This window comes from Sciurus vulgaris (assembly GCF_902686455.1).
Source record: "Sciurus vulgaris genome assembly, chromosome: 6".
Lineage (NCBI taxonomy): Eukaryota > Metazoa > Chordata > Mammalia > Rodentia > Sciuridae > Sciurus > Sciurus vulgaris.
The window spans coordinates 3,250,365-3,273,128 of NC_136466.1; the positions used below are offsets into that span (position 1 = coordinate 3,250,365).

Sequence of the window (22,764 nt, forward strand, 5' to 3'; positions counted from 1 at the left end):
CCCATAAATCCAATGCATTTTTATACATAAGTGATGAATCTTCAGAAAGAGAAATTAGGAAAACTACCCCATTCACAATAGCCTCGAAAAAAATAAAATACTTGGGAATCAATCTCCGATCCCCTATTTCTACACTAACTACCTGTCCCCAATTCTGGCTTTATTTTCCCCTTTTGCGTTAGGAACTCCTTACTGCTGTAAGTAAAGGGGGCAACAACCACTCTGACTGCTTCGAGCTGGAAGGGGGCAGCGAGGGGCAAGCAGTTTGGAGTTCCCTTTTAAAAATCAGGTCAATCAAGGGATTCAAGGTAGAAGTCTGGTTGGGGAAGAGCAGGTTGTAAAGTCATCTGGGGGTGGGTGCTTCTATGAGAGAAGAACAAAAGACATGAGTACTGAAATGAGATTAGTACAAAGTAAATGTTGCAGCATCTGGAACATGCCAATGAACATCATGAAGATGACAGAAGTCAATAATCTATCACCAGGATGTGGAAGAGTTGAGAAATTGTTCCCATAAAAAGACCTAACAAAGGTTGGAGAGAACAAGGCCTTTATTTGGGAACTTTAACATTGTCCAGGTTATCAGGAATGTAAAACACAACCTTTAACTCTTAATGTCGTTGATCCCCAGAAAATATAATTGAGCTACTTAATGTCATCTGATTTTTGTAAAATATTCTTTTATTGATATAACCTGTGTTTAGTAGAGATCTCTATACTTCTATTACTTAGGGTTAAATAATCATACTAGTAAACATAGATTAAGCCTGCCTGTGTAGTTTAGGAAGGTCTGTAGGCCTTAAACTGACTAAAATTTTCTTACTCTGGCAGTTTCTCCTGATAGTTATTAGGCACATTTGTTTAAGAATCTCTTTTGTAGCTTCTGGTCTTTATTGTAGTGGTCTAACACAAAAGTATTTTAGGTTACATTTAACTATTATTTCTTTTAAATGCCCAAGAATGGTTGTTCTGTTTTTAACTGTTTTGCTAGGTGTTTATGATCAACCTGGTAAAATTGACTTGTTCCTGTCTGTTAAGAGTCAGCTGAGTTCCCACAGGGGTCACTCATGGGGAACTTGAGAGCAGCTTCTTAGCTCCTTTAGTGCTAGGTAGGGTCTCCTTGATAAAGTGGCTTCCCTTGGAACCATCAGGGATGTCTCCCTCTACCAATGACCCTGCTCTGCAGCAAGTGCACTGATTGGCTTTTTATCCTCCAATGGTCTTATCAATCTCCCTGATTGGGAGGTCATGTGACTCAGAGTTGCAAAGCTTCTCTTGTTCCCTGGATTCAGGGTGACTTTGAGGGCAAAATCCAAATATTAGTTTTTCTTTGCCTCTGTATTTAATTTCAATCTCTAAGTTTTTTTTTTTTTTTAACCATCCAGCAAGCCATTCTTATCAGTCATAAAGTAAGAGTACTAGGCTTTAACTTCAATGTCTGTAACTTTACAGTTATTTGCCCTTTTCTTTAAGTAGAGTCTGCATTAGTACCGGAGTTTACCACTACATACTATCTGTTCTATAGGTGATGGCTTATTATCATGTTACCTAGTTGTATGTTCATGAAGCAGCTACTTCTGCAAAACATTAACAGGTAACAGTTTTACAAAATTAAATTAGCAAAAGTAAAAGTATATTTAGCTTGTATAATAGCTATCTTGAATTTTCACTGAGCTATACATTATATCCCCTGTTTGAGATCACAGTAATTCTACAACAAAAACCAATATTTTGAATATAACTTTACATAAGTTGAAGTCTGGCTTATTTTGGAGTCACTCTAACATGCAGTAGGGCATGAGGGGAGGCAAAGCCTTATCTCAGGTAAGATGTGGCTCTTTACAAATCTTAAGTGAAGTGTTCTAATTCTGATGTTGATCTTTGCTTCTTCCTTAAATGTCATTTTAAGAAGTTTACATATATTGTTTACTGAGTCTATGTGAACCATTAGTTAACACAATTTAACATTATGTCTAAAACATGAATTAAAGAAAGGCTGAGAGAACTTCCAACTTTCTTTTTGTGTGGCAAAATGCTTTTATGTTTCATGATATTAACCTTTAAACAAACCAAGCTCTCACTAACTTTTAGAAATACATGTACATTTAAATTATTTTATCTCAGTGTAAAAAGCAACAAATTATATATATATATATACCCTATTGATAACAGGTTCTAAAACAGAACATTAAATGATATACATAAGTCCCCAATAAAATTTGCTTTTTTTATGTTTAAAATTATCACTATAGACAAGTTTAGTTTTGAGATCAGCAGCTTGATAAATTTCCTGCTTTAAAGACTTGTATACCTTGAAAATATGAACACATTTAATATACAAAGAATGACCAATTACTTTGATACCTTTATATTAACCAAATACAGTTTTTAAAGAAAAAATTTTTACTCTGTAACAAAGTACAATACTCTGTTATTGTTTAACCAATTGTATAAACCCCAATTTTTAAGACTAATTCTTCTAAAGAATAAAACTTAAACAGACATAATGTTAAGAATAAATTAGTGTTTCTAAGAAATCCTTGTCATTTTAACATATAGATTAAACTTTGGTTTATATCAGTACTATTAGGTTGAATTTGGGTGAATATATGGTGGAGAGCAGAGCAACTGAGGCAAAGGGCAGCACACCACATGGAGACCAATCCAATGGGCAGGAAAACTCCACTGACCCTTACATCCACCTGTCACTCAGCAGGACCCCCACCCATTCTGGCCTATAAAGAACCTGGGCAGCCAGAGCCATGTGCAATTTTCTCTGGCTCCCTACTCTGACCTATACCCCAGGGGGCTGGGAATTTTGCCCGAGAGTCAGATTTCAATAAAGCTTGCTTCGGCCACTTTATGTCTGATTTTATTTGGCCACTAGCCAGCACCTGAGCTTACATTCGGTGCCAAAACCCAGGAGGGTTTTTGGGCTTCCCGCATTGGGTTTGAGATCCACACCCTCTCTCAGAATAACCAGGGGATTCTGTTCTGTTCCGTTCCGTTCAGCTCTACTCCTTTGTGCTCCATCCCATTTGCCTTTATCTGGCAACAGATGGGGTAAGTTCCCTGGGGTTTTCCCATTTGCCTTTCCAATCTTTACCATTCAGTCTGCACGGGGTCTGCCTCGTGCGCACACCACAGACCACCCGCCCATCCCATTTGGACTGTGGTTGCCCCAGGGATGTCCTGGCCTCCAGTTAGCCCCTGTTTATTCCATTCTGGTCCGCTGAAAGTTGAAAGACCTTTTGGTTTTTGGCCGGTCTGCCGTTTTTCCAGTGTGCACAAGCTGAAATTGGATGTCTTTTTCTGGTCTCTGTACATCTATCTGGGTAAAGTTGGATAGATAATGGGAAATATCAGTAGCTCATTGGACCCCACAACTCCTTTAGGCTGTCTCTATCATAATTTTACTAAACTGGGACTCCCCAAGACTTACTGGTAAACAACTAGTTTTTATTTGATAACGGCCTGGTCTCAGTATGTTTTGGATCTCAAGATGGCCACCAAAGGGCACTCAGGACCATTAGCAAGCTTTTCTTTTTGGAATTTGGCACTCGCCCCACCCCTTCTTTTACCTATTCCACCACCCAAGTTCTCGTCCCCAGGGTAGGGCCCAAACCCCACCCCCTCCATGCTCTGGCCAGAATTCCCCTCCTCTTCCTGTCTTCCTCCTGCAAACCTGCCCCCTCCTCCTGTGGATGCAGTTCCTCCTCCTCTTCCTCCTGAGAGCCTTCCCAGTGCCTACCCCAGAGCTCTTTCTCCTCCGGAGGTGGCTGGTGCAGAGGGCCTGGTGCAAATCCAAGTTCCGTTCTCACTCCAGGATATTTCCCAGATTGAGAAACGCTTAGGGTCTTTCTCTGCTGACTCCTCTACTTATATTAAGGAATTTAGATATCTTTCCCAGACTTATGATCTCACTCCACAGGGCTTTCTTCCACTCTCACCCCAGACTAACAACCCTGCCTCCAACAGGTGCCAGAAGATCTTGCCGATCAGGTCCACCTAATGGTCATGAATCTCCCCACAGGTGCAAAAAAAAGTCTTTTACCAGAACTTCATCAAAGTGATAATTAACAGCCATGTCATTTTTCCAGGACTGTTTTTTTTTTTTTTAATTCTGTATTTTTTGAGCTCATAACATTGATGTTTTGATCAGTCCTATTTTTACTGAACTTGAGTATTTAGTATCTGTTACATTGCAATGAAAATCTCACCTATAGAAACTACAATGCCTTTGTTTTGTGTTATGTGTAATGTTTTGTATACTGTGTGTCCAAAAATTGTGTACGTGATATCATGACTTACCTCACAAGTCTCCAGGTGGTCAAGTTAAAAAAACGTTAATTGGTATTAATCATTTGTTTCTAGAACTTGTCTCCAACAGAAAAGGGACCACAAATGCTATTCAATATACCTATCTGATATTTTTGGTTTTTATAGTAAATAAGGATTTAACGTGTGTGGGATTACTCAAATGTATTTCTTGGAAATATCTAATTAATTTACAGGGTGTTGCCACTGGCCTCCCTGTGCAATCAACTGGACCTTCCTATAGACTGGGGGCATATCTCTCCAAGCAGCTTGATTATGTCATTCATGGGTGGCTACTATGTTTCCAGGCACTGACTTCAGTAGCTGAATTAACTAAGGAAGCTCTAAAACTCACCCTACTCCAACCAATAACTGTTTTCCACCCATCGACTACATAACCTCTTAAGCCATAAATTCCTTCCACTCCCACAGGTGCTAGAGGTGCTACATTCACCTCATGAAGACCTCTTCAATTACCCATCCCCTCACATGACCCAGCCATTTTTGTAGATAGCAGTTCTGTGCTGGGTCCCAATAGATGCTGTAGAGCCGCTTACCCAGTGATTACCACTGCCTCAGTTCTGGAAGTCAATTGCCTTCAAGAAGGAACCACTTCCCAAAAGTTCAAACTCTTTGCTCTTTGCTCTGATTAGGGCTCTAATTCTATCCAAAGGTAAACATGTTTACATCTACACAGATTCTAAATATGCCTTCTTGATTGCTCACTCACATTGAACTATTTGGAAGGAGTGTAGATTTTTCACCACAAATGCTCCACCAGATAGGAAAGAAAGACAGAAGTTTCTAAGTAAGGAATATATTCAGTAGAAGGAAGAAGAAATGTTTCTGGGTAAGAAAGTCTGTGTGTAAGTAAAGGGCAGATTTCAAAAGTTTGCATGTAACTAAGTTGGTTATATGTATGTGAGACAATCAGTTAAAGCTATTTAAGATTTTCCTAAGGTCAAATACTAATGTGCTGATATTAACCAAAGTTTAATTTATATGTTAAAATGACAAGGATTTCTTCAAAACACTACTTTACTCTTGACATTGTGTCTGTTAAGTTTTATTCTGTATAAACTTCTTAAAATGACATTTAAGAAAGAATGTAATGTGCAAGAGCAAAAATGGGACAACAGTGACTGAGATTTTGGTCTCTGATGACCTCATGGCTATGGCATGCCTGATGCCTGGGAGTGTTCCTGTGCAGGAGCACAGGATGCCTAACTGCTGTGGCAGTACCCTCTCTGCAGGAGTCTTATTAGCTCTGACATTGATCTCAGGCACAGAGCTCTTGGGCAGGAGGAAATTCTCTTGCTAGATAATCAGTGTTTCCTCAGCTCCCTTCTCTGGTGCCTGCTTACCTTACAGTAACTTTCAACAATGGACTTTCTTGAGAGCTACATAGAGCTCCTAACATTGCACTTCGCAGCTGTGAAAAAGTTATGTGGATGTCTGATTCTGTAACTTTCCTGAAAACAAATAATTATGCTTACATAGTCTTTAACCTGATAATAAGACATACATAAAGATTGCTGACATAACTCTTTAGATCTGCATTTCCATCAGAGAACAGAGCTCCATCTGATGTCAGCTTAATCTTCAAAATCTGTGTTTATACATCTTTATTTTCTAATACTCCTTTGCTCCTCACTGAACTTGAGAATTTGGTCATGCTGGTCATAGCAAAAGAGACAAAAATTAGCTACCGAATTAGAATATTTTACCTAAGATTTGTGAAGAACCCCACCTTATCTGAGATAAGATCTGCCTCACCCTACTGAATGTTAGAATGGTTCCAAAGTAAGCCAGACTTTAACTCATTTAAAATTGTATTCAAAAGTTTGATAATGAATAATTCAGTCAAAATTCAAGATAGCTATTGCACAAACTGAATGTTTTACTGTTGGTGATTCCATTTTGTATTTTGTAAACTCTGTTGCCTAATTAATTTTTTTGCAGAAGTACTGCTTCAAGAGCAAACATTGTAAATTAACTTGAAATAGTAAGCCATCACCTATAGGACAGATAACGTAGACCCCAATTAGGTTAAAGGGGGTAAATAACCGCAAAGTCATAGACATTGAAATTAAAGGCCAGTACTCTTACTTTATGACTGGCAAGAATAATGTGCTGGATGTTTAATATCAAACTTAGAAATTGAGATTAAATACAGAGGCCAAGAAAAACCCAGTATTTGGCTCTTGCCCTGAGTCAGTCTGAATCCAGGGAACAAGAAAACTTCTCTATGGAGCTTTGCAACCCTGGGCCACATGACCTCCCAATCAGGGAGTTTGATGAGACCACTGGAGGATGAAAAACCAATCAGTGCACATGATGCAGAGGAGGGTCATTGCAAAAGGGAGACATGCCTGATGCTTCCAAGGGAAGCCACCTCATCAAGGGGCCCTGCCTAATGGACAGCACTAATGGAGCTAAGAAGCTGCTCTTCAGTTCCCCATGAGTGACCCCTGTGGGAACTCAGCTGATTCTTAACAGACAGGAACAGATCAATTTGACCAGTGTGGTTTAAACATCTGGCAAAACAGTTAACTAAAGTATAGCCATTCTTGGGCATTTAAAAGAAACAATAGTTAAACACAACCTAAGATGCACACTTGTGTTAACCCCTGTAGAATAAAGACTGGAAGCTATAAGAGAGATTCTTAAGCAGATGCACCTGTTAACTATCAAGAGAAACTGACAGAATCAGGAGTTTTAGTTAGTTTAAGACCTACAGATCCTCCTAAGCTACATAGGTAGGCTTAATCTATGCTTGCTAGTATGATTATCTAGTCCTAAGTCACAGAAATATAGAGATCTCTACTAAACATATGTTATACCAACAGGAGGACTTGGTTATGAAGTCACTGTCTCCCAAAAGCTAGAACAGCAACTCAAGAAGGCAGTAGAGACATCTGCTGCCCCCCTGACTTCTCTGCAAAAATGAATATTATTTATTTATTGCTCAAATTTCCTTGCAGAACTGTCGAGTACTAGATCTGATGGCAGAACAAGGGGGAATATGCCTCTTCCTAAGAGATGAATGTTGTTGCTGCATCAATGAAACCAGCCTAATGGAAAAAGCTTTGAAGTATCCGATGTGTAAATGAAAGACTGAAGCAGAAGAATCAAATGACCCCTGGCCAGGATGGCTGAATGCAACTCTTGTCACTTGGCTGACCCTTACCCATATTCCCCTATTTGTGATAGGATTTCTGCTAATGATTGCTCTCACTGTCTTCTCAGGTTTGCCTGGAACTGCATGAGTGAGGTTGCCAGGGTGACATACAACCAGATGCTCCTACACTCTTAGATCCGCCTCCCCACTGACCTAGAACCTGAAGCTTTCCCCACAATGCCCCTAACATGGAAGAAATAGCCAGATGGACTATGGTGCCCTATATCACCAAAAAGGTTTGGATGTTAGGTAGGAATTTGGGTGACTATAGGATGGAGAGCAGAGCAACTGAGGCAAAGGCAGTGTGCCACACGGCAACCAATCAAACAGGCAGGAAAACTTCACTGACCCTTATATCCACCTGTCACTCAGCAGGATCCCCACCCATTCTGGCCTATAAAGACCCTGGGCAGCCGGGGTCATGTGTGATTTTCTCAGACTCCCTATCCTGACCTGTACCCTAGGGGGCGGGGAATTTTGCCTGAGAACCAGATTCCAATAAAGCTTGCTTCAGTCACTTTCTGTCCAGTTTTATTTGGCCACTAGCCATGCCCCCAAGCTTACAAGTATATTAGTATTTTACCTTAGGAAAAACCTTTAATAGCTTTAACTGATTGTCTCACATACATATAACCAACTTAGTTACATGCAACTTATTGAAAATTTGCCCTTTACTTACACATGGACTTTCTTAGCACTTACTTTGACCCTCATGTATTTCATTACATAAGCACTTTCTTACCCAGAAACATTTTCTTTTCCCTTCTACTAAATATATTTCCATACCCAGAACCTTTTATTTTCTCTTTCCTATATGTTGACCCCTTTTTGTTCACATTCTGAAGCAACCCTTATGAAATTTCTGAATTTAGATAATTACTCCATTTTAATAAGATTAAATATTTTGTTATTTATTATACTCTAATTAAAACACAGTTGAATTTTTGGAACCCTTTGTATATAGAATTGTACCTGTTACGACATAACTCTTATTAACCTTGTTTTTAGTAATGACATAAAGCAATTCTAAACCCTTTTTTATTTACCAACCTATGAAACACCTATTCCATGGAATTTGAAGTTAACTCAATATTACTTAACAATTAGCATTTTAACTTTGTAATTAATCAGATGTCTCTAGCAAACACATTTGAGTAATTCCATACACGTCAACTCTAATTCACTCATCTTATTGTTGAAAAAATCAAGATATCAGACAAGTGCCACTAACAGTATTTTCCATCTTCTGTTCAAAAAAGTACTAGAAATGATATTAGGACTATTGATATTAGAAAATTTTATAAACATCAACATTTAATTAGTTTGACCACCTAGAGACTTGCAAATTATTTCAAAGACATTTTACTTTTATTAGTTTACCCCATTTAAATTGAACCCTTTTAAATCACGTGAATTAAAGGTATCTGGATCCATTTTTTATCTTGTACATGAAGATTCAAATACAGACAAAACACATGACAGGTCAGACAATATGTTATACACATAAAACAAAATCAAAGACCTTGTAACTTTATAGGTGATCTCCATTTGCAATGTAACAGACATTCAAAAAAAAAAAAAAAGTCTAGTTGAATAAAAAAATAGAACTGATTAAAAAGTCATGAGCTCAAAAAATTAGAATTTAAGGGAAAAAAAAAAAAGAGTCCTGGAAAAATGATATGGCTGTTAATTTGTTTTGGTAAAGCATCATATAATTTCTTTTGTGGAGCTCAGGTAAAACTTTGATTTTTTTTCCTTGGGTTTGAGATGAGTCTCCAACTGAGCCTTCAGGCTTCCTCTATTTACGTTTCAATGTAAGCCTTGACTGAATTCAGAGATAACGAAAATTAAGCAGAAACTTTATGCCTAGGGCATTTTAGCCATTTCTATTAGGACAGGCTTGGATGTCAAAGAAAATTATGAGATCTTATTTTCCATTACTTTTGAGAATGAAGCTACTATGCTAGCTCCTCACTTACATATGCCATTGGTTATTGAGCTGCCTATGACTGCTTATCCAGGATTTATTTTCCCCTCAGTGACAAACAGGTTAAATCCTGCTTCATAGGTAAGCTGAGGACAAGAGCTTGAAGTAAGGACACTTTTTGATACTCCTGAGGCAGAAATATTGTCCCTATGGTGGTTATTTTCCTGTAGTATTGAACCTGTTGATTGCATAATTAAACTTTATTTTTAAGATCTTATAATTCCTATTAGCTAAGGAGTTCAGGAGCTCTGTAATGGCCTTTTGATATTTTTCCTGGGTGGAGGCACATAAAAGGATGTAATTTACATACTGGAGAACAATCACAGATGTTCTATCTCTGAATATTGTCCTTAGCTAAGGTTTGTCTGGAACAGGTGAGGGCCATCTCTAAATCCTGAGGCAACACTGTCTAGGTTAGTTGAGATACATTATCTGGTTCCTCAAAGGCAACAGAAATTGCAATTGAGAGACTAGTGTATACAGGAAAATACATCTTTTAAATCTAACTTAGTAAACCAAGCAACAGCTGGAATTTAAGAACTACAAGGTGGGGAGGAAGTTACTGCTTCATTAAATTATTTCAAGGCTTTGGACTAGGTAGGTTGCTTTTTAACTCCTAAAATGGGTAGATTGCATGGGCTGTTGCAAGGCATTATAAGTTCTATCATTTGAATGAACTTTAAGGTTTTGAATAATTTTTATTAAGTCCTTTTTTTGTCTTTATGCTCCTTTTCTTTCTTTTTGATCTCTATTATAAAAAATGGAAGATGCAAGCTGGAGGAGATCATTTAAGGATTGATCAGGGCCATGTGCCAATTTTTGTAATTTTCTCTAAATGTTTGGGGCTGACTGAATGATAAATTTATACTTTAATGTAGGTGGCCCTCTATGGATTCAGGATTCAGGGTGGTGTGTTTTCTTGTTGCCTTCTTGAATCTATCCATGAAAATAGCAGGACTTTCCTGAAGTCCTCCTAATAGTTTTCTAGGCATCTTACTCATTGTTTGAATCCCAGTTAGGATGGTTTCTGGAACTGCCTGTGCTCTAGATGGTTAATAGCACAATTTTCCAGGTGAAGTCAAATACCTGCATAAGTTTTGAAGCATCTCAATATTTATTAGGATTCTCCAAAATATCCCTAAATTTTCGTCTGTCTTAAGTTGGGGGGGTCTGCTTTATCTTCCTTCCTTAGTAAAAGTGGGCATTTTGCCTATCTCTTTGCCCTGTAGACTAAAGGAATCTCTGGAGGGTGAGGGGATATCTATGGTTCTTGGTGTGTAATGCCCTTTTCTTGGAGGGTCTTATGGGAGGGATTGATTTTAAATGTCTCCCTCTTTCAGATTAAAGAGAATACAGTGAGCACATTTAAGCACAGGAACAGTAATGGGGAGACTCTAGATAGAGTAGTGAAGGCTAACTATCTGAACAAAGGGAATCTGGGCATTTTCATACTAATTGTCCCAGGTCTTAATCCTACAGTTTGAATTCCTAATGTCTGACCAGCAAGGGAAGGAAAGCATCCAGGAGGGAGTGGATGTGGGGGAGTGGTGTGCAGCCAATGTGGAGGTGAAGGTATTGGCATTTTCCCTAAATGCCATTTGTCAACCAATCACCCTGGATACCCCTTAGGGCATTTGGGAAGGGGAGTCTGGAGACGGAAACTTTGGGGTCTTCTGAGAGTAGCCCGGGTCAGAGAACCCCACACTTGTTCCAACCCTTCTTCCACCTCCACACATCCTGGGTAGGTCAGGACTAGGGACACCATGTACTGACTACAATTGCACTATGGGCCTGGACAGAAGAGTAGGAAATGACTTTGGCAGAGTCCAACATGCCTGGTCTGTACAGAGCAAGTGATTGGAAACTGCCTGGGCCAGGAAATTTCTCACTCAAGTCTTGAAGAATGGTGGCTGCACTAACTGCATTTAAGTAGCCCACAGGTGTCCATTTTACCCTCCAGAAAGAGACAGAAAGATGCACCTCAAATACATGTGGGGTGCATGGAGAGAGAAACTTACTTACCTTGACGTAGATTCAGTGGAACCTCCAATTGTAGAGATCACTGGTGGCAAAGGGCCAATAATGGTACTGCTGGTTTTCCTCCTCATTAGGGGGCCCCATGGCCCTGAGAGGATAGGACTGTTGAATCTGCTGGTCTTTGAGCAGCTGGGGAACTTGCCTGGTGGCTCCTTGCTCGTGTACCAGCTGCTGGTCCTACGACCGGTAGGGTGACCGCGGCTGCACCAGCCGAGTGGTGCTGGTTTTCAGGGGGTACTGGAATCCTGGGTTGATACAGGGGAGGAAAGATGACTTCTTCCTCCATTCCTCCCTGAAAAATAGAACATGAAGAATGCGGGGAAGCAGAAAGCTTAGGTTTGGGGCAATCTTCCTCCGTGGGTTTGTGCCTTTAGGGCCAGAATCTTTCCTGCTAGAATAAATGGTTCTAACTAGAGAGTGGAATTTTCTACAAGATCCTTCCAGACCAAAATGTAGGGGATTTGGTCCAGGTGCCCCTTGGGTCCTCTGAGAAGGATCCTTGCTTTTACACTTCTGATCTTCCAAACATCAAAGATTCCCTCAGGCAGCCAACCCTACTCCAAAGAGGGCCATTCAGATCTGCAAAGAATGGTTAGTTTTCCTTTCTTTATGTCCACACTGAGGTTATGAGCATGAGTGCATGCATCCTTAAAATGATCAGTCACCAGAGTCAAGGGAGTCATCTGAGTTTGTCCCATGTCATCAGTTACAAAAATAGCCACAAACAAAAGACTTAAGAAAACAGATAAAGAAGAACAGAAAAATGCCAGAGGGTGACCTAAAATAGAACCAAAAGTAAACCGACGGCCTCACGCCATAAGGTGGGAGCAACCCACGACAGGTTTCAAATCCTACAGGAATTTGACCGATTTCAGTTCTTCAGGGGGACTTACATTCCCTCCAGGAGGGCCTGGAATGTCTTCTAAGACCCTCCATTGGTGATCCCTCCAGTGCGTCTGCCTAGGTCCTCTGCCAATTCTAATACAAAAGACCTCTACAGGAACTTGACCAGTTTCAAGTTCTTCAGGAAAAAAGTGCCAGACACACAGAGACATAGACACACACTTACCGGCCAGTGATCGACCCTTTGGTTTGGGAGTCCTGGGGTCCTGGGGGATCCTGGACGAGCCCCAACTGTTGTGCCCAGCTCACAAATCCCCAAAGACCACCATGAAGCCATCGCCAATGCAAAAGCAAGAGGGCCTCTATTGCAACCTCAAGCTCAGACTCACAGTGTTCACTGATGCAGCAGTACTGGGCTGAAGCCCCCAGTCTCCCATTCAGTGGGATAAATGAGCTCCAACAGTAGAGCAGGAAATTTGGACAAAGCAAAGTACATGATTGGCTGATCTTTTAGCATGTGTGGTTTGGCATGTTCCATTGGCTTAGGGTACCCCAGATCTTAACATATGACATATGTGGTTCGGAATGTTAGGCATTGACTTGTTAGTTCTGATAGAAATCTAGGCCTGAAATCTTTCATACCCTAAGTGCAGCCTGTCATGGCTGGGTTCAGTTCCCTTTTCAGCTGCCTTCTGTTCCTGATGTCTCAATAAATTTATATGGACAGTGAGCAATAACACTGCATAAAAACTATGCTGCCCTTGAACTTTTCACGACCAGATTAATTAGCCACCACCTTTAATTAAGTCTCACCACAGTCTCAAGACATGGACAAAATATAACATGAATGTCTCTAGTCCAATTTTCGATACAGACCCATTCTCCTCTGAAACTTCATGAACACCAGTCTGTACTGTCTTTGTTCTGGACTTCTGAGCTTCCATCAGAATATCTCATTAGACTCAGCTTCCAACATTCTAAAGTTTCTCCAGACCTGGATCCCCAAACTGTTCCAAAGTCTTCCCACAAACCAGCTTCAAAGACTTCTGAAACACATGGTCAGGTAAGTCACAAGCAATGACCCCCCAATTCTCAGTACCAATTAGGTGAGTCAACTTTTTCTTTCTGTGACAAAATACCTGAAATAACAACTTATAGAAGAATTTGCAGATGTTCAGTCTATGGGCAGATAAGTCCATTGCTCTGAGCCCGAAGTAAGTAAGCACCATGGCAGAAGGATGAGGTGGAGGGAAGCTGCTCCCTCATTGCAGCTTGGACTTTTTTACCCTGTTCCCCCCCTTTCTAGAAGACTGGAGGGATGGTACACCCTGCCAGACATGCCCACAGTGACCATCTCCTCCAGTCATGCCCACCTGCTTACAGTTACCACCAATGGGTCCACTTAACTGAGATGGAGCTAATAAGTTGCAGTTACTAGAATCTGTTCAGTACATGTTTGAACATTTGCCATCTTAACAGAAACTTTGGGAGACACCTCATATTCAACCATGATATGAACTGTAACAGGACAGGAGCAAAATACATTAAGTGGTCAGTTTTGTGAAATACTGAGAGCAGTTGTTTTTTCTGTGTTTATTGTTTGGTAATGTGACCAAGATGAAAAAACTCACACTATTACAACATATTTTCACAGATTTAACTCATATATCATAGCTTCAAGAAGTGCTTTCTGCTTTCCCCAGCTGGCACCACGAGAGAATGTTACCAAGTCTTTAATTTGCACTAAGGCATACACTCTGCACAATGGGGAAAGTGGTAAGAGCAGTGGCTTCCATGGGAATGAGTCCACTGCACATTGGGCTTCACCAAAATCTGCCTGCTGGCTAGAGACCATAGGGTAGAGGATTTCAGGAATGAGGGCACATGTGGTGCAAGAATGCAGATTCTTGGACTGTGCTACTGTCCAATAGGTGGTTGCACCAGATGACAATACAAAGGCCAAAACCTGTGCCATCTGTTGGAGAACAAGCTGATGTCCTCTAGCATGGAAGAGTCCCAGTGAGCCTGCCTCCACGTGGCTGCTAATTGCCTCAGTGAATGAGTCTGTATCAGAGACTGAGCTGGGGTTTCCACTGCTGAGAGGCAGGATATTCATCAAGTAACTCTTGAAAAGGGAACACATTGATAAAGTGAGGGAAGGCCTGCAGAGACTTCTCAATGAAATATGAATAGCAAATCTATGAAAAATGCTCACTGTCATGTCAACAAGGAAAGACAAACTGAAACCACAGAGAGACATTATTTAAAATAAGTAAGAAGGGTTTTATGAAAATGCAAAAAAGTCTAAAATAATAAATGCTGATGTGATATGAAGAAAGGATAAATCTTTTACACTGTTGGTGATATTATAATTTACTACAGCCATTATGGAAAACAGCTTGGGGTTCCAAGAATTATTAAAGTAGAACTCTCACAGGATCCAGTAATCCTGCTACCTGGTATAGAACCAAGGAAAGTGAGGCAATTGTATCAGAGAGATGCCTGAAATTTGATGTTTCTTGTAGCACTATTCACAAAACCCAATATGTGGAATCAGCCAAGGTGTGCATCAACGGGTATATGAATAAAGAGTGCAGCAACATGGGTGGTACTGGTAGTCAGTCATTAACTGAAATAAGCCAGAACTGAAGACAAATGCTATCTGTTGTCACTCAATTGTGGAAAATAAAATGTTGATCTCTTAGAAGAATGGTGAGACTGGCAAGAAAGTGGGTTCAGAGGAGGAGGAGGGTGAGGTAAGGAGGTGAGGAGGAGGTGAGGAGAGGAGGAAGTGAAGGGATGAGATGAGAGGAGGTGGTGAGGGGAGGAGTTGAGAGGAGGTAAGAGGAGGAGTCAAGAGGAGGAGTTGAGAAAAGGCACAGACACAGAAGGAGGAGGGGAGGAACAGCTTCAGTTTCTCTGTGTGGTAAGGTGAAGGCTGGCTGCAGGAACAGATGGTATGTTTAAAATGTCCAGAACAATGTGAAGCTTCCCAGACATCCACTGAAGCAATGGATGTTTGAAGAGTAGAAGGTGTTTTTTGTCCTGATTTGCTCATTGCACACTATAAATACATAAGATTTCCCAGAAAGATGATTCACATTATTTCTCAACATAAGTAGCTCATGCTGATCAACTCCTGCACTGACTCCATCTAAGCCTCCACAGCCACTTCTAAAGGGGACCCAGGTAGGAAGCAGCAGGGGGGGAGGGACAGCTGGTGTTCCCTGGAGAGTGTCAGTATTTGAACCAATTATTGGTCCTCTATGAAAGTTCTCTGTACTGAGGCATTTGGAGCAGGTGGACACAATCACAGTCCTAAGGTGCCTATTTACATGTGCCTTTCTGAAAAGTAACCCTCTTCATTGTGCCCTTCCTGGTCTCTTGCCATTGTCCACACTGAAGTTCTGGTTACTGATGTGCACCTGCTTCACTGAATCTCTCCTGGCAACTCTTCCAAAATCTGCACATGCCTGTCACATCAAGTTCCTCTGTGCTAGCGATGTCTTCTCAGTAGGACCTCTCACCCTGGGACACCCAGCCTCACCTACCCATTAAGTGTGAAGAATTTCTCTGCACACAAAGTTCCCAGATTCAAGTGGACACTCCCCCCTCTGAGTAGTCTCTTCCACTCTGGTTCCCCTCCTTGATCACTTTCCTGAAACTTTTTACCTATAGTACCCATAGCATTCCACCTCAATCATAAGCAATTTCTATCTCCACAAATAAAGGTGCTCCCTATAATGTCACAGTATTTGATTTTTATATTGGTTTAGGGAGCAGGATCAGTTTCCACAGCATCAATTTTTCTCTAAAAATTAGGTTTACATGACTAGGAGGAGGAATCGGCAGAGAAAGATGGAGACAAGAGATGAAGAGAGAGAGGAGTCCCATGCCAGAGCAGGAGGGAGATCTAAGGTAGGAGCAGGCCACCTCCTGCACCATCCCTGGAGGCAGGCTGAGTGTGTGGGTGTAGCATGAAGAAAGCTGGAGCATTAGTGGCAGGAGAGTTGGATTCTGACCCATCTGGTTTCTCCACCAAATTTATTTTTTTCCAAGTTGAGTCAAGGGAATGAATGTGAAGGGTTCTGTACAGAGCATTCCTCTATAGTAAAGTGCTGAGTGCATTAGTGTTTTCACTAATAACCTGTCTGTCTCTGAAATAAGAGGAAGTATGTCATCATAGCATAATTTAACTTAGTCATAGTCACCAATAAATGCCTTTGGAACATAGACTGTAGGAGGTAATTGCTCCTGCTACTAATGGAGCCATTACTCAGCTGAACACTTGTAGAGCTGCCTGCTTTTGATCCTCAGGTCTCTCACTTAAAAAACAGAGGATTTGGGTGAACATTACCAAGTGTCTCACACAGCTCTCCATCCTGTTCTAGAATAGCTGGTTCCTCCCTCCTGAGACTAACTCTGGGCAGCAGACCAGAGCTGCAGAGCTGACCAGGTGGAACGATTTGCTGTAAGCTTGAGCTGAGTTCATCTCTGCATCAGCAAAGTCAGGTGAAAGGGCCAGGCTCTGTCCCTGTGGGCTTGGACATTGGGGATTAATTAGAGGGAAGGAAGGACACATAAGGCCTGCTGGAGGAAGGGCCTGCACACCAGGTGCCCCAGCTCCTCCTTCTGTCCCCCTGTGTGGAACTGAGTAAGTGTGACATGTGTTTCTCTGTTTTGGTTGAACAAGGGAACAGCAAAGGAAGATGTGTGAGCAAATAACATCATAATAATGCAGGGAAGCATTGCATAAGGAAAAAGAGCTTTGTGGTTTCAGCATGAAGTTGATGGCTAGAGGAGGTACCCTGAGCAGAGTGTGTTCTGAGGACTCCTTCCTGGTTCCTCTGGCATCTCCTGTCAGGAGAGCTGGGTGAGATCAGGGCTGGGGCTCAGTGGCAGACCTAACTGTTTAGCCTCGTAGAGTGTGGGCATGGCTTGGGGTTTAAATATTTTCAAGAATCCAGTGGACTGTCAGAAGATAATATTTTAATTAAAAACTACTTCTCTCAAAATGCAAACTCAAGAACTTCAGACAAGTTAAATCAAGGCGATAATTTTGAACTAAGTTGATTTGGGTTAGATTTAACTAATGGAGACACTTTGGAGATGAGGTATTCCTATTATAACATGCTCTGATACACAAAGCATATGCCATTCCATAACAACTTGGACAAACTAAGGATAAATTTAAGTATAAAGTGAGGTGATGTGAACCTGTGAAAATTCTACCTTGTGCTGCTCTCAAGTTGAGGCAATGGATTTCTCTGGTCCGTGTCTTCTCAGTGTTTAAAGTATGGAAGGAAGGGAGGAGATCAGCACATATTCAGGACTATATGTGCTAAACATAGAGTTTGCTTAATTCCACTTTACAACTGTCTTATGAGATTAGTGGGATTGAGTTAGCTGAGACTTGGAGAAACAATTTGCTTATTGGTCTTGGGTTGTCATTCATAATTTTTTTATAATATTTTAACATGTACATTACCTGTTTACTTTTGCAAGATAAACTCAGGGTTCTACACTTGCTACAACATTTATTAGGCCCTGTTCAGTAAGGGTTTTACTGACTGTACATGTTTGACCAATGTGACTCAGGATTATCAAGGGAAATGCTCATCATAGACCCAACTTGTAGCCACAGGAAAAGTATTATCCAAGGGTTAATGTGCCCAAGAGTGTGGTGTTTCATGTAATTATAGTGTATAAAATAATGTCCCATGTCCAATAAAGTCTCTTGTCATCCATGGAAATAGACCCTCATGTCTAACTCCAATGTCATAGATCCTAAAGTCTTCAATCCCTATATACAGGAAACTGAAAGGAACTATTCTCATCCATTTCCAGACAACAAATAAGTTTTCTCTTTAGAAATAAGTAGTTATTGTGCTAATTACCTTTAAGCAACTTTTATGATGCTCTGAACTGTAACCCACACCTCAGAGAATCTAACTGTAAACACACATTTCCCTTTAAAATGAGTGAGTCAGAGTGTTTATTGCTTGACACTGCCAGGCTGCTGGCCCCTTTCTTCCTCTGAAATTGAACATGGCCTAAGCAAAGGAATGAAGAAAGTACCATAAGAGGTTCTCATGTCTGACTCTCCAGGTGTATACTATAGACTGAGTAAAACATTATCTACTCAGATTTGGTTAATTCAGTCTTATTACTAATTTACTCATGAGGCTCATATTTGGTTCAGTCAATCAGAAGATCTGCTGAGACTCCTATGCAATAGCCCCTGAGCCAGGGGGCAGAGACAGGATTCAGTGGGTCCCCCTGTCCCTAAGCAGCACCAACCCTGCTGATGTGCCCAGGCCTCAGGGCTCCCTAGCAGGCTTTGCTTCCTCTGCTAAACCCAGGGCAGCCCTGCTGTCCTCACTGCCAACTGCCCAGGCTCTGTGGGGCTCCACCTCTCACATCTGCTCAACCAGAGCGTCCTTTGTGAGCTCCAGGGTCCTGACTCATACCACCCACTGGCCTCTCACCTGGTGCAGAACATATTCCAAGTCCTCTTCCTCCCCACACCTGCCCTGGAGCCTGGAGCTTGCAGAGCACTCTGTCTCTGTGCTGTGCGAGGACAGGCAGGCTCCTCCAGGGCTGGTCCTGCTGCTCAGTCTGTGCAGAGTGTTCCAGAGCCTGAGGTTCCCAAGGCACCTCCTGGAGTGGTTCTCAGTGCCCTGCCCAGCTGTCCCTCTGTCCTTCCCTCTGCTTTATCTTTTTCTAATATGAATGAATATACAACCTCCTGGTATATATTTCAACTTGTGGTTTTACTATCTATATCACCCATTAAATTTTAGCTATAGGTTGCTGAATCCTGTATATTTTAATCATGAGCAAGTCTATTGTAGTAGCACTGACATAAAATAGAAACACTGAACATAATTTTAAAGAATAAATGCATCTCAGTGATGAGAATTTTGTGCTTTATTACTTTGCTTATGAGGTCATGAGTTTTTGTTTTGAACAGTGTTAGAAGCAGAGGAGCCTGTGATCCCACCTTTCCTGCCTGCCTAGTGGCTCTCTGCTCCTGTTGGGTTCCTGACCACACATTTCCCACCCTTGGCTATTTGTCAATTAGACAGTGATAAAATGCATTCCCAGTCTTTATTACAAGCTATCTTTCACAATTTTACTCATGTTTATCTAACTATGAAACAAAAATTGATCCTAAGTGCTAAATGGGAAGAATGGCAGCAGAACATCACTTGCTGTTCTTTCCTGTTGAAAGAGCAATGATTCAAGATGACTACGCAGATTAATATCTGGGACAGGATGTGGCATCAGCATGTCTTTCAGATGAAAGAACACAAACATAGAAAGCAAAAGTCACACTGAGACTAGATGAGGGAGGAAGTCAAACATTTGTATTGCAAATCTAAGAAATGACAAAATTGCAATTAATGTGAATTTTGTAGAAATGAAAGAAAAAAACAATTGCCAGAACTGAGATGACATAAAGAGAACACAAGAGGCTGTGCAGAGTTGAGGTGCAGATGCACCAAAACTCAAGAAAAATCATCTAGGAATGGAAATTTACACTTCCTTTCTCTTATGATTCTCTGTATGATTGGCATAGGATTTTTGTTTTGCTTCTTCTACATAATTAAGTCTGGATGGGGTAAGTGCTCACCTGTGTGAGCTCCAATCAGGGAGCTGCCTCCCCTCACCTTCCTTCCCAGGTGCACAGCTCAGCAGTCCTCAGCTCCTGCCTGCACCTAGGAAGTTAAACTGCAGGACAGCAGGGAGAAACATCCTCCCTGAGATCCAAGTGCCTGACCTAGACTGAATCATGGAATTGGGCACGACATTTTGGAGGAGCAAAATAAAAAAATAAATTGTGTTGAACAAGTTTTTTTTTTGTAGACACAATCAACAATTTCCAAACAATTACTAAATGTGATTAGCATTTAGAATTTAGATTAGCATTTAGAATTGGTTAATGAGACTTGGAATTGGTTAATGAGACAAACATCATTACCCTATGTACATGTACATTTACACAAATGGTGTGAATCTACATCATGTACAACCATAGAAATGAAAAGTTGTACCCCATTTGTGTACAATGCATCAAGATGCAGTCTGTAAAAATTAAAAAAATATTTGGTCAGCATTTCGAAGAAGGCAGAAGCTCAAAGTTTGATCCAAGACCTTAATGTATTTCAGAGTGTTCTTCACATCTGCTTTTAATATTTAGAAAATGAAGACTTTAATGCCTAAATTCATGGAACTTGGGCTGTGGGCAGATTATAATCAATGAAGCAAACTGTAGAAGAGTTCCCATACGTTATTGCGTCTCAAAGATTCCTACATAGAAAGAACACCTGAGAATGTGTTTACTTTTTCCACATCTATGTATGCTTCCATTATATTAGTTTTAGCATGCCACCATGTCAGACAGAATGAAATCTTATATATTGTTAAATATGTTATTTTTATCATATATAACTTGCTTACTCAATGAAAAGAAAATTCATATGAAAATCTACATGCTTGATTTTTATTTTTTAGGACTTCAGAAAATGGAAATCTTTCTAGAAGACAATATCCAAAGAACACATTATAATTAGGGTGGATCTTACAGAACAAAGGATACCTTTACAATTCAAGAGAAATGCTTTGAATGGTGACCCACTTTTAGGACCAGCAGAGAAGCTTCTGTTGAGAAGGTGAGCAGACAGCTCCTGGGAGATGCCTCATTCCTCAGCTGCAGTAGCTCTTGGGGAGGGAGAGTAGCAACAGCAGATGTGGAGCAGGCAGGTCACTGAGGATGCAGGTTCAAGCACACAGGGACCTTCTGAGTCACACAGCCAGGTCTGTGGTGAACCAGAGCACTGAGTTGAGGAGGGGAAGCAGGACCCTGGTTCTTCAGGAGCTGAGACTGGTGCATAGTACTGAGGAATGTCCTGCCAGGAGTCAGCAGGGAGGAAGGCTCCAGGTACTTCACTGGGTTTTCTGTGCCTGTACTAGACTTTGTATTCAGAACCATGTAAGCGTCCATGTATGACAGGCTTAGATGGTTACCAGAGAGAAGTGGGGCAGGAAATTCTATTCAGGTTTTAAAAACTATTGAACAAAGGCTATGGTTTTGGAAGAAAAAGATCCATTAACAAAGTCTAATAGAGTCAATTCCTTCTTATTCTCCCTTCTTGTTTCATTTCATGATTATTCCTTAGCATTTGTTTTTGTTTTTCTTTCAAGGAATTTAAAGCAGTAGGCTTTAATGGAGAAATGGAACCAAACTTCAAATGACTTTATTTTGTTGGGGTTGTTTCCCCCAAATCAGAAAGGCCTACTTCTCTTGCTGCTGATCATCTTTGTGTTTGTTCTTGCCTGTTTGGGGAACTCAGGAATGACCTCTCTCATCTTCTTGGACCCCCGGCTCCACACCCCCATGTACTTTCTCCTCAGCCAGCTCTCCCTCATGGACCTGATGTACATCTCCACCACTGTGCCCAAGATGGCCATCAACTTCCTCTATGGACAGAAGAGCATCTCCTTCCTGGGCTGTGGTGTGCAAAGCTTCTTCTGACTATGGCATGTTCTGAAGGCTTACTCCTGGCCTCCATGGCCTATGATCGCTTTGTGGCCATCTGCTACCCTCTCCACTACCCCATCCGCATGAGTAAAGTGACATGTGTGAAGATGATCCTGGGGTCCTGGACACTGGGCTCCATCAACTCCCTGGCACACACTATCTATGCCCTCCATCTTCCTTACTGCAGGTCCAGGGCCATCAATCATTTCTTCTGTGATGTCCCCGCCATGTTGCCTCTGGCTTGTGGGGACACCTGGGACTACGAGTACATGGTTTTTGTGAGCACAAGCCTGTTTCTCCTTGTTCCTTTCCTTGGCATCACTGCCTCCTATGGACGGGTCCTCTTTGCTGTCTTCCGCATGCGCTCGAAAGAGGGAAGGAGAAAGGCCTTCACCACGTGCTCCACACATTTGACAGTGGTGACATTTTACTATGCACCTTTTGTCTACACTTATCTCCGTCCCAGGAGTCTCCGCTCACCAGAAGAAGACAAGATTCTTGCAGTTTTCTACACCATCCTCACCCCCATGCTCAACCCCATCATCTACAGCCTGAGGAACAAGGAGGTCCTGGGGGCCATGGGAAGAGTGTGTGGGATGTTCTCCTCCAGGAAGACATGAGCATGGCTGTTCCTGCTCCTCTGTGTGGCTTTTTTCCATGCTGACTAGCACTTCAAAGCAAAGCTGACGAATATATATATATATATATATATATATATATAATAATAATATAAAATATCAGTAAACGACATATATAACAAGATTTTCTAATTATATGTTTAAAAGTAATATTAATTTAATTAATAGGTTATCATATACAGCTATAATGGTTATTAATTTATCTAATTGAAAACAT

The 22,764-nt window shown here is 41.1% G+C and overlaps 1 pseudogene across 1 annotated transcript; it reads left to right on the forward strand.

Moving 5' to 3' along the window:
• The first annotated feature begins 21,594 nt into the window (after positions 1 to 21,594).
• Positions 21,595 to 22,529, forward strand: LOC306663349 (olfactory receptor 2L13-like; annotated as a pseudogene). The gene has a single exon. The product of its transcript is annotated as an olfactory receptor 2L13-like (transcript).
• The last annotated feature ends 235 nt before the right edge of the window (positions 22,530 to 22,764 follow it).